Below are 13,658 nucleotides of genomic sequence, written 5' to 3' on the forward strand. Positions count from 1 at the left end.
AGATCAAGCCATCTTACGCAGGTATTTACACAATTAAATCTAATGATTCATCACATTCCATTTCTTGGGTACTTGATATATGATGTGGTTTTCACATTTGTTCTGATTTGCAGGGCCTAAGAACAGATAGGGATGTGGAGCATGGGAAGATAAATTTGATCATGGGGAACAGAAGATCATCGCATGTCACCAAGTTCGAAATTTACTCTTTAATGCTTAATAGTAGATTAGGATTAGATTTAAACAATTGTTGCTATTCGCCAGATATGGCAAGAAACATCATTTCATTTCATGGTTTATATAGACAAGGTTTTAGATGTTCATTTGATAATGAAAAGGGTTCTATTAATGCTTATCTTAATGGTGTATTTTATTTTGAAGCATTGCCTTGTAATGGAATATATGAAACTGTGATGGTTGTAGATAACTTAGGAAACGATGTATTGTGTGTTGATTCATCCAATGGTTTGGATAAAGCCTGCTTGTGGTATTGTCGACTTAGACATATCAACAAGAAACGCATAGCCCAACTCCAAAAGGATGTGGTGTTGGAGTCATTCGACCTTAGGGGTGATGACGTGTGCGAGTCTTGTTTACTTGGAGAGATGACCAAGTCACCCTTCACCGCACTCGTGAGAGGGGTGAGGGTCTATTGGATCTCATACACACCGATGTGTGTGGGGCCTTTAGATCAATCACAAGGGATGCGAGCCGCTTCTACGTGACTTTTACCGATGATTATAGCCGATATGGATATATATCTACTTAATCAAGCACAAGTCGGAAACCTTTGAAAAGTTCAAAGAGTTTAAACAAGAGGTGGAGAATTAGTTGGGCAAGAAAATCAAGATGCTTCGATCTGATCGAGGAGGAGAGTACATAAGTCTTGAATTTCACGACTATCTTAAGGAATGCGGAATCGTTTTGCAATTGATGCCACCTAGGACACCGCAGTTGAACGGTGTGGCTGAGAGGCGTAATCGAACCTTGTTGGACATGGTTCGTTCCATGATGAGTCGTGATTCACTACCTATCTCATTTTGGGGGTATGCCTTAGAGACTGCCGCCCATATCCTTAACTTAGTCCCTACAAAGAAGGTTGCCAAAACACCTCACAAGATGTGGACAGGGAAGGCTCCCTCGTTGGCACATATAAAGGTTTGGGGTTGCGAGGCTTTCGTGAGATGAGAGACTCACGAAAAGCTCGAACCTCGTTGTGAGCAGTCTATTTTCAACGGCTACCCGCAGAAATCCTTTGGATATCTCTTCTATAGACTGAGTGACAATGTTGTCTTCGTTGTGAGGAGAGGAATTTTCGAGAGCAAGAACTCATAAGCCAAGGGGACAGTGGTAGGCAAATCGATCTTGAAGAGTTTCAAGAGCCGAGCGATGAAGGAACCTCTAATGCTGGCACTCAACCCGAGGAGGAAAATCTGGTTGAACTGATTGACGAGTCATTACCTCTTAGACGTTCCGAAAGAGTTAGAGTTCAACCCCAGTTATATGGTTTTCATATTACTACAGAAGGGGACACGTATATTAGTGATAGTACACTAATAAATTTGGACGAACCTAACAGCTATAAGGAAGCCATGGCAGGCCCGAAGTCTGTGAAATGGAAAGAGGAGATGGACAGTGAGATTCAATCCATTTATGACAACCAAGTTTGGAGTTTGGTTGATCATGTGCCTGGACGTAAGACGGTCGGATGCAAGTGGATCTTCAAGAAGAAGACCGACATGGATAGGAATGTGCACACATATAAGGCGCGATTGGTCGCGAAGGTTTCACCCGAACTCCCGGAGTTGACTATGATGAAACCTTTTCACTGGTCGCCAAGATAAAATCTATTAGGGTGATGTTGGCCATTGCCGCATTTCATGATTATGAAATATGGCAAATGGATGTCAAAACTGCTTTTCTTAATGGGAAGTTGGCTGAGGATGTTTACATGGCTCAGCCAATGCAAAGCATCCCAATATAGTTTCCAAGCTTGAGAAGTCCATTTATGGACTTAAGCAAGCGTCTCGCAAATGGAATCTTTGCTTCGATGAGAAAGTCAAAGAGTTTGGGTTTCTATGAAGCGAGGATGAATCGTGTGTATATGTCAAAGCAGTGGGAGTACAGTTAGCTTCCTCGTATTGTATGTCGATGACATACTACTCATAGGAAACGGCATCCCGACACTGCAGGAGGTTAGGTCCTGGCTCGGGAAGTGCTTTTCTATGAAGGACCTCGGAGAGGCTTCCTATATTTTGGGAATAAGGATAGTGAGTGACAGAAGTAAGAGACTAATTGGACTTAGTTAGAATACATACTTTGACAAGGTACTAAAACGTTTTAGTATGGAGAACTCAAAGAAGGGAGAGTTACCAATCCAAAGTAATGCCAAGTTGAGTAAGACTCAATGCCCGAGTACCGAAGTTGAGATAGTAGAAATGAGCCGAGTACCATACGCTTCCGCAGTTGGCTCGATTATGTATGCTATGACTTGTACTCGCCCTGATGTAGCCTTCTCTATGAGCATGGTCAATAGATATCAAGGGAACCCTGGCAAAGCGCATTGGACCGCAATCAAGAACATTCTTAAGTACCTTCGGAGGACCAAGGAATGGCTTCTAGTCCTCGGAGGGAGTGATGACGTAAAGGTGCGAGGGTACAGTGACGCCAGTTTTTAGACCGACAGAGACAACTACCGTTTGCATTCAGGATGGGTCTTTACACTTAATGGAGGAGCAGTGACTTGGAAAAGTTCCAAGCAAGAGACGGTAGTTGATTCAACGTGCGAATCAGAGTACATTGCAGCGAGCGAAGCGTCAAAAGAGGCGATATGGTTGAAGAACTTCATTGGATACCTTGGAGTTGTGCCAGCCATAAAGGAGCCCATGGAAATTTTCTGTGATAATGAAGGAACGGTTGCCTTGACCAAGGAACCGAGGGATCACGACAGATCTCGACATATCGATAGAAAATATCATTTTATTCGACATCGGATGGAATAAGGACTCCTCGTAGTAAAGAGGGTATCGTCAGAGGATAACCCAATAGATCCACTTACGAAAGGACTGAGCAGGGTTAAGCACTTACAGCACGCTAGGAGCATCGGGCTGAAGGACGATATTAGTTTAGATTTGATAGTTTCGAAACATATAATAAATAAATTGTAATTAACATTTTATGATTAAATAAAAGAGTATTATTTATTAGTAATGTTACTATCTTATGTTAATTGTTTACCTATTGTTTCATTTTGCATGTTTTGACTTTCGGAATAATAAGAATTATTCGAACCGTCCATAGTCGTTCATATGTTGGAAGTAGGTATGAATGAAGATTGTCATGAATTAGTGTGTAGATTGTCTAAAATGTATTAGACATTGCAAAGGTTTGCTACAACGTTCTTGAGTGCTTATGAGTTTGATTTGAGCATTGGAATAGACCCTCGCTTGCTGGAATCACTTCATGGAATTTATCTCGAGTGATCGCAAGACGATAATATCATATGGTATTAAAACCAAGGTATATGGTTTATTGTTTGGTAATTGGTTATGCATTGATCATGCGAAAAGGCGTCAGTAACTTGATGTTATAAAACGATATCAAGGCCCCTCGATGATTTGTTTTGACTTATGTGCCAGGACCGGTCAGGACTTAATTGATGTGTTCAATTAAGTTCTATGTCAAACGAATCAGAGATCAAGAAACAAACTGTTGGACAATAAGTATGACTATGTTCCATGTAATTGTACGCATGATATCTAGAATAGAGGACTATACGATCCCTTATCTAAAGGATAGGTTGCTGATAAGATCAGAGTTCGACAATGTCTTTGAGAGCTACGATTGCTAATCGGATTGTGCTTGTATTTATAGTTACTAGACTTATCCAAGTGGGAGACTGTTGGATTAGTGTCTAAGCCCATAACTATATTTGGTAAATACTTGACCTGGTTGTGCATGGTCCTTTTGGTTACCTTCACCAAAGCAACATGATAGGATGATATATATATATATATATATATATATATATATATATATATATATATATATATATATATATATATATCTTCTATAATCGTCGGTAAAAGACACATATAAGCGGTTAGCATCTGTTGTAGTGGATCTGTGTGTATGAGATCCAACAATCCCTCACCTCTTTCACAAGTACCAGTGAAAGATGATTTAGTCATCTTTCCAAGTAAACAAGATCCGCACGTGTCAATTGACTTTATGTCAAATGAATCCAAGACTCCATCCTTTTGGAGTTAGGCTATGCGCTTCTTGTTGACATGTCCAAGACGACAATGCCACAAACAGGCCTTTTCTAAATCATTAGACGAATCGATATGCAAAACAATATTTCCTAAGTTATCTACAACCATCACAATTTCATATACACCATTACAAGGCAATGCTTCAAAATAAAAAGTACCATTACATAACACATTAATAGAGGCAACTTCATTATTAAATGAAAATCTAAAGCCTTGTCTGTAAAAAGATGAAAAGAAATAATATTCCTCGTCATCTCTGACGAGTAGTAACAAACATTCAATTCTAATCCTAACCCACTACTAAGCACTAAAGAATAAATCTCGATCTTGGTGACAGACAACGATTTCCTATTCCCGATTATCACGTTCATCTTCCCATGCTCCATATCCCTACTTCTTAGCCCCTGCAAATCAGAAAAAATATGAAAACCACATCCTGTATCAAGGACCCAAGAACTAGCATGTGATGAGTTATTAGATAGAATAGTATAAATACCTGCAAAAGTGGGCTTTATCTTCCCATCCTTAATGTCAAGCAAGAATTTCGGGCATCTTCGTTTCCAATGCCCCTTCTCGTGACAGTAGAAGAATGTTGGTTCTTTAGGATCGGATAAGGGAGTGGCAGAATTGGCTTTACCTTTGGATCCATCATGGGACTTTCCCTTTGTGGTTCTTAGAGGGAGCTTTCCTCTTTTCCCTTTCCCATGTCATATAGAAAGGACCGGGGTAGCAGCAGTCGGGGTGGACTCGACAGTTTTGCCTTTAAGTCCACTTTCAACAGTTCTCAACAAACCTTGAAGTTTGCTCAAAGTGACTTCCTCCTTGTTCATATGATAAGTCATCTTGAAATGATCTTAAAAAGGAGGTAAATAGTGTAGGATTATATCAATCGCCAACTATTCGTCAAATTTCACATTCAACTTGAGCAAACGATCCACATACCTTTGCATCCTTTGCAAGTGGCTCGTGATGGACTCTCCATCTTTCATCTTGGCTGTTATCAGTGAGGCGACAATCTCGTACCTTTCTTGATGTGCAATTTGATGGTACTTTTCCATCAAGTCTTGGCTTATCTCGTAAGGCCAGTACTTCTCGTAGAACCGCTGCAGCTCAGGAGTCTTAGTGGCCACCATAATACATGACAACTTTGTCGCGTCCTTTTCATGAGCCCTATACTCAACCATTTCTTTAGCAGTAGCCTTGGTTTCATCTATCTCTTTAAGTTCTTTGTCAAGGATATATTCTTTCTCCTTGTATCACAAGGCCGTTCGAATGTTGTGAATCCAATCATTAAAATTGGAACCATCAAAAGTGACCCTAGCATAAATGTTCATAAGAGAAAAGGAGCTTGAGGAGTTGAAGTTAGAGCCAAAAGCATTGTTTGAGCCAGACATCTTAAAAAGAAAAAGAATAAAGTTTTTATTAGATAAAGAATCCTTAATATAACACCCAAATGAAATATTAAGGCTAGGAACCAACACTATAATTCAAAATTCGAAAGAGGGATGCCGTAACCCAGTTGAAAATTATTTGAAGGTAGGTAAATGATGACTTACAAATTCCACCACAAAAAATGAAATGAAGAATTAGGTTTTAAATGAAATGAAATTCCTAGATTCTTTTGAGATTCATTGAACATTTCAATGATATGTTTAATCTTGATTATGCCCTTCAAGTTTGAGACTGGGATACCGAAGATCACAAATAAGGTGTGAATAACCATGCAAATTAGATTGGCACTCTGAGGTCATTTACCACCTAATCAATGTGTCGGTTAACCACACACGCACCATTGATATATGGTAATTCTCGAGCTACCCTTTTCCACACTTGTTAGTCCAATTATTGTGTCGGGTAACCACACACGCTTCACTAACGACTTCGCAAGGTGCAAAGTGTAATTTCATGGACTACCATCATTTTCACATTTTTCCTAAAGTAACTATGATTGGGAATTTATAAAAACATTTAGTTACTTTATAATTTTTCACTATACTTATTAATGAGGAATTAATTTCCTATCCTACCCGTTCGGCTAACGACGCTCCACCAATCAAGGAAGCGGTGGGTGAGAGTGGACACCCATTCAACCGCCATTTTAAATAATGAAGAGAAGCCAATCAAGGCTCTGATACCACTGATGGGTTTGAGCCATAAGAACATTCCTATGTGCACATGCAAACCCTAATGCTTGGATCTAGGTTTCTCTAAAGAACATGTTTTTATCCAAGACTTTCAAACCCTAGATCTATGGTATACAATTCGAAATTGACATGACAAAGTATATCTAGATGATTACCTCTTCTTGAAAAGCTTGAATCTTGTTATCCTTGGAGCTTAGAGTCACAAATGTCACTCCTCTAATGGCTTACAAACACTAAGAGGTAAGAGTATGATTTGGAGAGAGGTTGTAGGCACAAAATCGGCTCTAGGAACTCCTTAGGGGTTTTGGTAGCCAATTTCTGTAGCCCTTGGGATCTTTAAATACTTGAGATGCTAGAGTTACAACCTGAAACCCTAATTGGGTAACTTAGGCCTTAAGCAGTCCAAGGATCCTTCTAGAATAAGGCTTGGATGAATTCAAGGAGTCCATACACCTTAATTTCGTGAACCCTATAATCCATAAGGGTCCACAGCCCAGAACCAACTATCACACAATTGACAGTTCCAGTCCCCTTTATTTAATTAATCTCTTTTAGCCACATAATTAATTCTTAATTAATTATTGTCTAATATTAATTAAACTATATGATTTCTCCTTTAATATATTAATCATATAATAAATTAATAAATCATAATAACCGCTTTATTTATAAATCATCCTATCATGCTGCTTTGGTGAAGGCAACCCAAAAGGACCATGCACAACCGGGTCAAGTACTTACCAAATATAGTTACGGGATTAGACACTAATCCAACAATATCGATTGTAGGCCTTACGGGCGGAGATCGATGATAAGGGTGACGATGGATTACTTGTGACGAAGTATGAGTCCTGGGTACGTTACTAGGTGAATGGGGGAGAATTGTTACTGATGGGTTTTATACAAACAATCCTATGTGTGCATGCAACCCTAATTTAGATTTATGTTTTCACTATTTTACATATAACAAATGAACACAAATGGAAACCCAAGCATGCATCTAATATTTTGAAAAACACAAACAAAAGATTAGAATACATACCTTTGTTGTTATAGTAATAACAACTAAATCTTGAAGTTCCTTTGCTCTTGAGAACAAGTACTACAAATGTAGTACCTCTAATGGCTGACAAACACACTTGAGTGAGAGGATGAATATGAGAGAGAGGAGAAAGGGTAGCTTGCTCCAAAAATGACTCTTCTAGGGTTTCTCCAAGGGGTGGACAAAATCTAGAGCCAAGGGCGTCTATTTATACTTGAGGCTAGCTAGGGTTTTAGGGTTGAAACCCTAATCCCTTAGCTTAGGGCCTAAGCAAGTCCGTGGACCTCCTTACATTAGGCCCTTAGACGAAAATTCATAGATTCTTCTAGGATTTTCGGCATAGCCGTAATAAAGGTGATCCAATGGCCCAAAGCCTCAACTATCAAATAATTACAAAATAGCTCCTATACTTTTAATCAGTTTCTTTAATCTCAAAATTAATTCCAAATTAATTTCTGATTAAATACTAATTAATAATATGATTCCAAATTAATATATTATTCATATAATATATTAATAAATCATATTTATGCCCCAATTTATTATTCATAATAATAAATCAACATCTCTTCTCAACAGTCATCCTATCTAGTCGCTAGTGTGAAGGAAACCCAAAAGGACCATGCTATAATCGGGTCAAAGACATACCAAATATAGTTATGGGCTTAGACACGTAATCTTACAGTCTCCCACTTGGATAAGTCTAATAACTATAATTGCAAGTACGACTTCAAAATCTGATTAGCAATCGTAGCTCTCGAAAGCCGCCGTCGACCTCTGACACACCCTTTAGATAACCGATCCTATATTCCTCCATTCTAGATATTGTATAGACATGAGACATGGATTATAATCATTCTCTCTGCCTATGTGTTGTTTCCTGATTTCCGATTTATGACGACTGACTAATTGAACAGATCAAATCAGTTTAGGTTTGGCCAAACGCTTTGGGGTGTCATCACTAAATCATCGAGGGGCCCACATATATCTCTTTTATCCCTCTTAGGGTAAAAGGAACGGATAAAATTCGACTCAAATGATTGCTTGTACTTACTCATCAAATCACACACAACAATATGTTTTATAACACCAAGTTATTAGTGCGTTTTCATATGTCAATGTGCAATCGACTTGTAAACTACAACTCACATGTCTCCGTTTCTAGAATATAAGATATTATTGTCTCACAATCTCCAGTGATAAAATCCATGAAGTGATTTACATGAGCGTGGGTTTAATCCAATACTCAAATCTTATTTCATGAGCACTCATGAACACAACAACATACTTTTTATATGTCTAAAATGCTTCAGACAATCTACAGTCGAATTCATGACAGTCTTGCCTCAATACCTACTTCCAAAGTATGATCTACTGTTGATGGTTTGAATAATCTTATTATTCGGGAAGTCAAAACATGCAAAGTGAAACAAAAGAATAATCGAAACCAATATGGCCTCAACACTTTGAGTATAAATAAAACACCTTTTATTTAATCACGATATTGATTACACATTACTCATTGTATAATGTTTAGGATAATCAACTTAATACTTGAATTGAAAAAAAATAGTTATCCCATGCTCCAAGCATGCACACCATGTTTACCTATGGTCCTTACTTTGTGAAATATATCAATTGAACACATTCCCAATGATGATCATTTCACAATTCCCAATCCTTATCACAAGTGTAATAATACCAAATTCTTACTATGTGTTAAATTCTAAATTTTACGCAGTGATCCTTTTGTAATTACATAGCACCAAAGTCACCAAGACTTTGCCAATGATATTACAAAGTTCTCTATTGTAGATTGTTACAAGACAACTCCATAGACATGAATTCGCAAATTCAAAGTACATTCCTTTAAACATCCTTCTTGCATAAAAGTTTCTAATATACATAAATCCTTAATATCCAAGTCCCATTATGGAAACATTTCCATGTTTTCCATATGACAACACATTCAAAATAGAATCCTATCTATTCATAATAATGTCAATATGGTCCATCCATTACTGTACTCACAACTGCCCACAAGTTATCAATCTTTAGCGAACCTTAGATCGTACTTGACAGTTGTTTAATTATTTTAGTCATACCTGGTTTTGGTCCTTTTTCCCTCTTAATTCCCTAGGTATTTGGAAAATAAGAACGGTCGAATATTACAACACATGTAATCGGTCCTATACCCGAAGCGTATGGGATACGATACATAATGTCTTACATAAAGACATGATACTTTACCAGTCTCTTGCTATAATATTGTTATATATATATATATATATATATATATATATATATATATATATATATATATATAGAATTCCCTTATGTTGAATCTTTTCAACATACCATTCATATATGTCTTTTGACTAAAATTTCTCGATCTAAGCTTTTAGATTTGAAAAGAAGTATAAATTTCTCTCCCTTAATTATAGCAAAACAACTTTTCAACCTCTACAACTTTGCGAATTGAAACTTTTGTTTTCTATAATTAATATTGCTAGCTCACAATACTTAACATGACAATCATTCTCCTAATAACATGATGATTATATCCTTATCAGCATAACACTTATGCTCCCACTAGCTTCAACACATATTTAGAAATCAGTTAGACTTCTAGAAATCAATACTTATTGACTTTCTTACCAAAGTTCATATTGCTGATACATGATGCTTCGATAAGACTTTATCTAAGCTTCTCAAACTCATACACCTTTCCTTAGATAACTCATATGTGTGTCTAAACAATTCTAGAACTTATAGCAATAAGTCTTAAATGTTCAAACTATTTTGCTTTTTCACAATTTGAACTATGAAGAGGGATGCCGTAATCATAATTGAATTCGAGAATGCAAATACCACAATTTCTATCTCCTTAAAATCTTCTTAGTTAAATCGTTTCCTCATAATCATTTTCATGAAGCGGAGAGAAACCTTATGAAACTTAGATTTTATGGTGCATGTGTTCCCATCCATGTGAATTTGTCATAACCATAATCACAAGACAAGGTTAGTGACAAATATAAACTCATATGGACTAAACTTGTTCAATCTTTGTTTCTTGTCATTCGACAGCACAAGGGCCTAACATGTCTTCCAAGTAGATAAGCAGATCACCCATACATATCATTGAAGTTGTCATTGATTAAGATGCTTTGCCTTATGCAGTCAAATGAGAACTCGTAGAACTCACATGCATAGTCAACATTAAATGGAATGGGCACAGAAACAAGAATGTGTCAACACGATAGGTTACAAACCTCAATTCCTGTGCTAGTGTTTAACAATAGGTTTACTCTTGATTAGTTCTTGAAACTTTTCAAGACCATTTAGACTCCCACTAACATCTTGACATATAAGATTCTCTTGTCAAGAAACATTCCTTGAAAAACAAATACTCAAGAGTTAGTGCGGGTTCTCATCAAGACAAACACTTCACACAAGTGGTCTTAGTTGGTCTTTGTCTTATCCAAGACATCACAACTTACCAATTTCAAATGCGCAAGAGTAAAACATTTTCTACTCCATATTTGAAAAGTGTTATAAACCTACTAAAGTTATGTCACTCAAGTCACAATCTTGGAGTACGACTCTAAGACTCGATTCTGGAACGAAGTATGACTCATCTTCTTGATTTAATCCATTTCAACAATTCACGATTCCTCCTCTTAGTCATACTAATGAACTAAGGTGTCCTTAGAGAATCAATTGTGATATGGTTTCATAATCATTAAGATGATCATAAAGCTTGATACTCAAGTACTCTCCCTTCTTTTCAGATTGGAGAAACTTTTATCTTTCTGCTTAGCATATTTACTAAACTTTTAGCAAATCATGACGAATATTCTTATCGTTCTTTGTGGTGGACTTGTCCAATGCACAACAATGTGTACTAGATCTCCTAGTCCTTTACTTGACTCACATACTTATGTGAACAAGTAATTAGTCTTAATTTCCCAAATACGAAGGTTCTCCTCCATCATACAATACAAGTTGCATGATTCCAAGTTTCTGTCCAATTGAAACTTGGGTGATGAGAATCTTCCTTATTTGGTAAATTTCTGACGCTACCACAAATAACATAGCTAAGAATCACATCCATTTTCAATATTGCTAACAATAGAAACATACAAACATCAGTTTTCACAAAAGTCATTGTAAGGATATATACAAATAAGACAAAAAACAAAATTTATTTTAAAAAAATGCGGAAAAACTTGTCCTTACAACGCAATTACAAATGAAAACTATGTTACTAAATGTTTCTAAGCAATCTATCCTAACTCTTAAACAGCAACCCAAAAATGCGATCTTCGAACCATGCGATCGAAATCCATTTCTTCGTGATCAGACTCAGCTCACTCTTCCTTTAAGCTTCCTTTCTTTTCTTCGATCCTACAAAACATCAAAATGCAATCTTATCACATCATGTATTAAGATTCTACCAAGAGGAACTTAATAGAGTTAGATAGTGAATTTTACTTGAAGCAGAGTCATACATCTTGACTTTCCCATCTTCGCGATCCTTCAGGTAGTTAAGGAAGCTTTACATCCAATGCCCCTTCACTTGGCAGTAGAAACAAACAGACTCTTTCGGAATAGTACATGTGAGAATCTCAAATTCATCCTTTCTCTTTACCATCCGGTCAAACGGTTTGACCTTGGCCAATCTCTTTTTGCATTGGGGAGAGAAGACTTTTCTGGACTTCTATTTTGCTATCGTCGATATCCATGGAAGTTTGGGAATTTGACTTACCAGTCAAATTTGCTTTACCAGTGCCCCAAATCATTGCTGATTCAGAAGCAATAAGCAAACAGGTAAGATCAATGAGGGTCACGTCGTGGTCCATCATATAGTAATCTTTAATGAACTCACTATATGAGTCAGGAAGTGATTGCAGAACCAAGTCAACAGCCAACTTCCATGAGACTTCAACACCCAACATTCCCAACTTGTCAATATGCAACTTCATGTCCAAGACGTGAGCACATACAAACTTTCCATCTTCTTGTTTGCTTGCTAATAGGGCTTGAGTGACCTTGAACTTTTCAATTCGACGAACACGAGGGTCAGAGAGAATTATTGGAGGATGTGGAGGAATTGAAGCATGATTTCCATTTCCATGATCCAATCGTGGGACATCATCTTCGTGCGGAAAGCTTTTTCCAAAGGGTTCGAGAAAACCATAGTTGTTAGATTTTGACATCTACAAAATGGGAGAAATTCAAGTTAGTTTATTCAATCCTTAATATAACACCCTAATGAAATATTAAGGCTAGGACGCAACACAAAATTCTACAACTCGGAAGAGGGATGCCATAATCTAGCTACAAAATATTTAAAGGTAAGTAAATGACGATTTACCAATTTCCACAATGAAAAACGAAAATAAAGATTAGGTTTTAAATGAATTCATACTCCTAGATCTTTTGGGATTCATTGAACTTTTCAATGAGATGTTTAATCTCGATTATGCCCTTCAAGTTTGTGATTGGGATGCCGAGGATAATAAACAAGGTGTGAATAACCATGCAAATTAGCTTGGTACGAAGAAGTATATCACCTAATCAATGTGACGGTTAACCACACATGTTCCATTGATCTATGATAATCTATGAGCTACCAATTTCCATCCTTCATTGGTCTTGTATTAGTGTGCCAGTTAACCACACACGCTCCACTAACGACCAACAAGGTGCAATGTGCAATTTCATGGATTAGCACCAAATTCACATTTTTCCTAAAGTAACTAAGATTTGGGAATTTATAAAGGTGTTTAGTTACTTTGTATTTCATTATAGTTATAATCGAAGGTTGTGTCCTATCCTACTCGTTCGGCTAACGACCCTCCACTAGTCAAGGGTGCGGTGGGTAAGAAATGACGGTCATTTTATAAGCCGCTTCCTTAAACATCACTTATAGACCAACTTCATGAATGAGGCCTACTTACGGTAAGACTGACATTTACTTATACATATATAATATTAAACTTTTAATTCTATATAGTATAAGGGTGTATTTTAAACATTTCAAAATACTAGGGTTTTAACCAAATTTAAAATTCTTGATAATTAATACTTTTTAATTTTAAAATCTTAAATATCAAAACTTTGATTTAATAATTATCCAAAATTAAACAATTAATTTAAATTATCAAACATTGAAGGATTATCCATTAAATTAAA

This window comes from Lactuca serriola, chromosome 7 (assembly GCF_051521515.1).
Source record: "Lactuca serriola cultivar US96UC23 chromosome 7, Lser_US96UC23_V15, whole genome shotgun sequence".
Taxonomy (NCBI): Eukaryota; Viridiplantae; Streptophyta; class Magnoliopsida; order Asterales; family Asteraceae; genus Lactuca; species Lactuca serriola.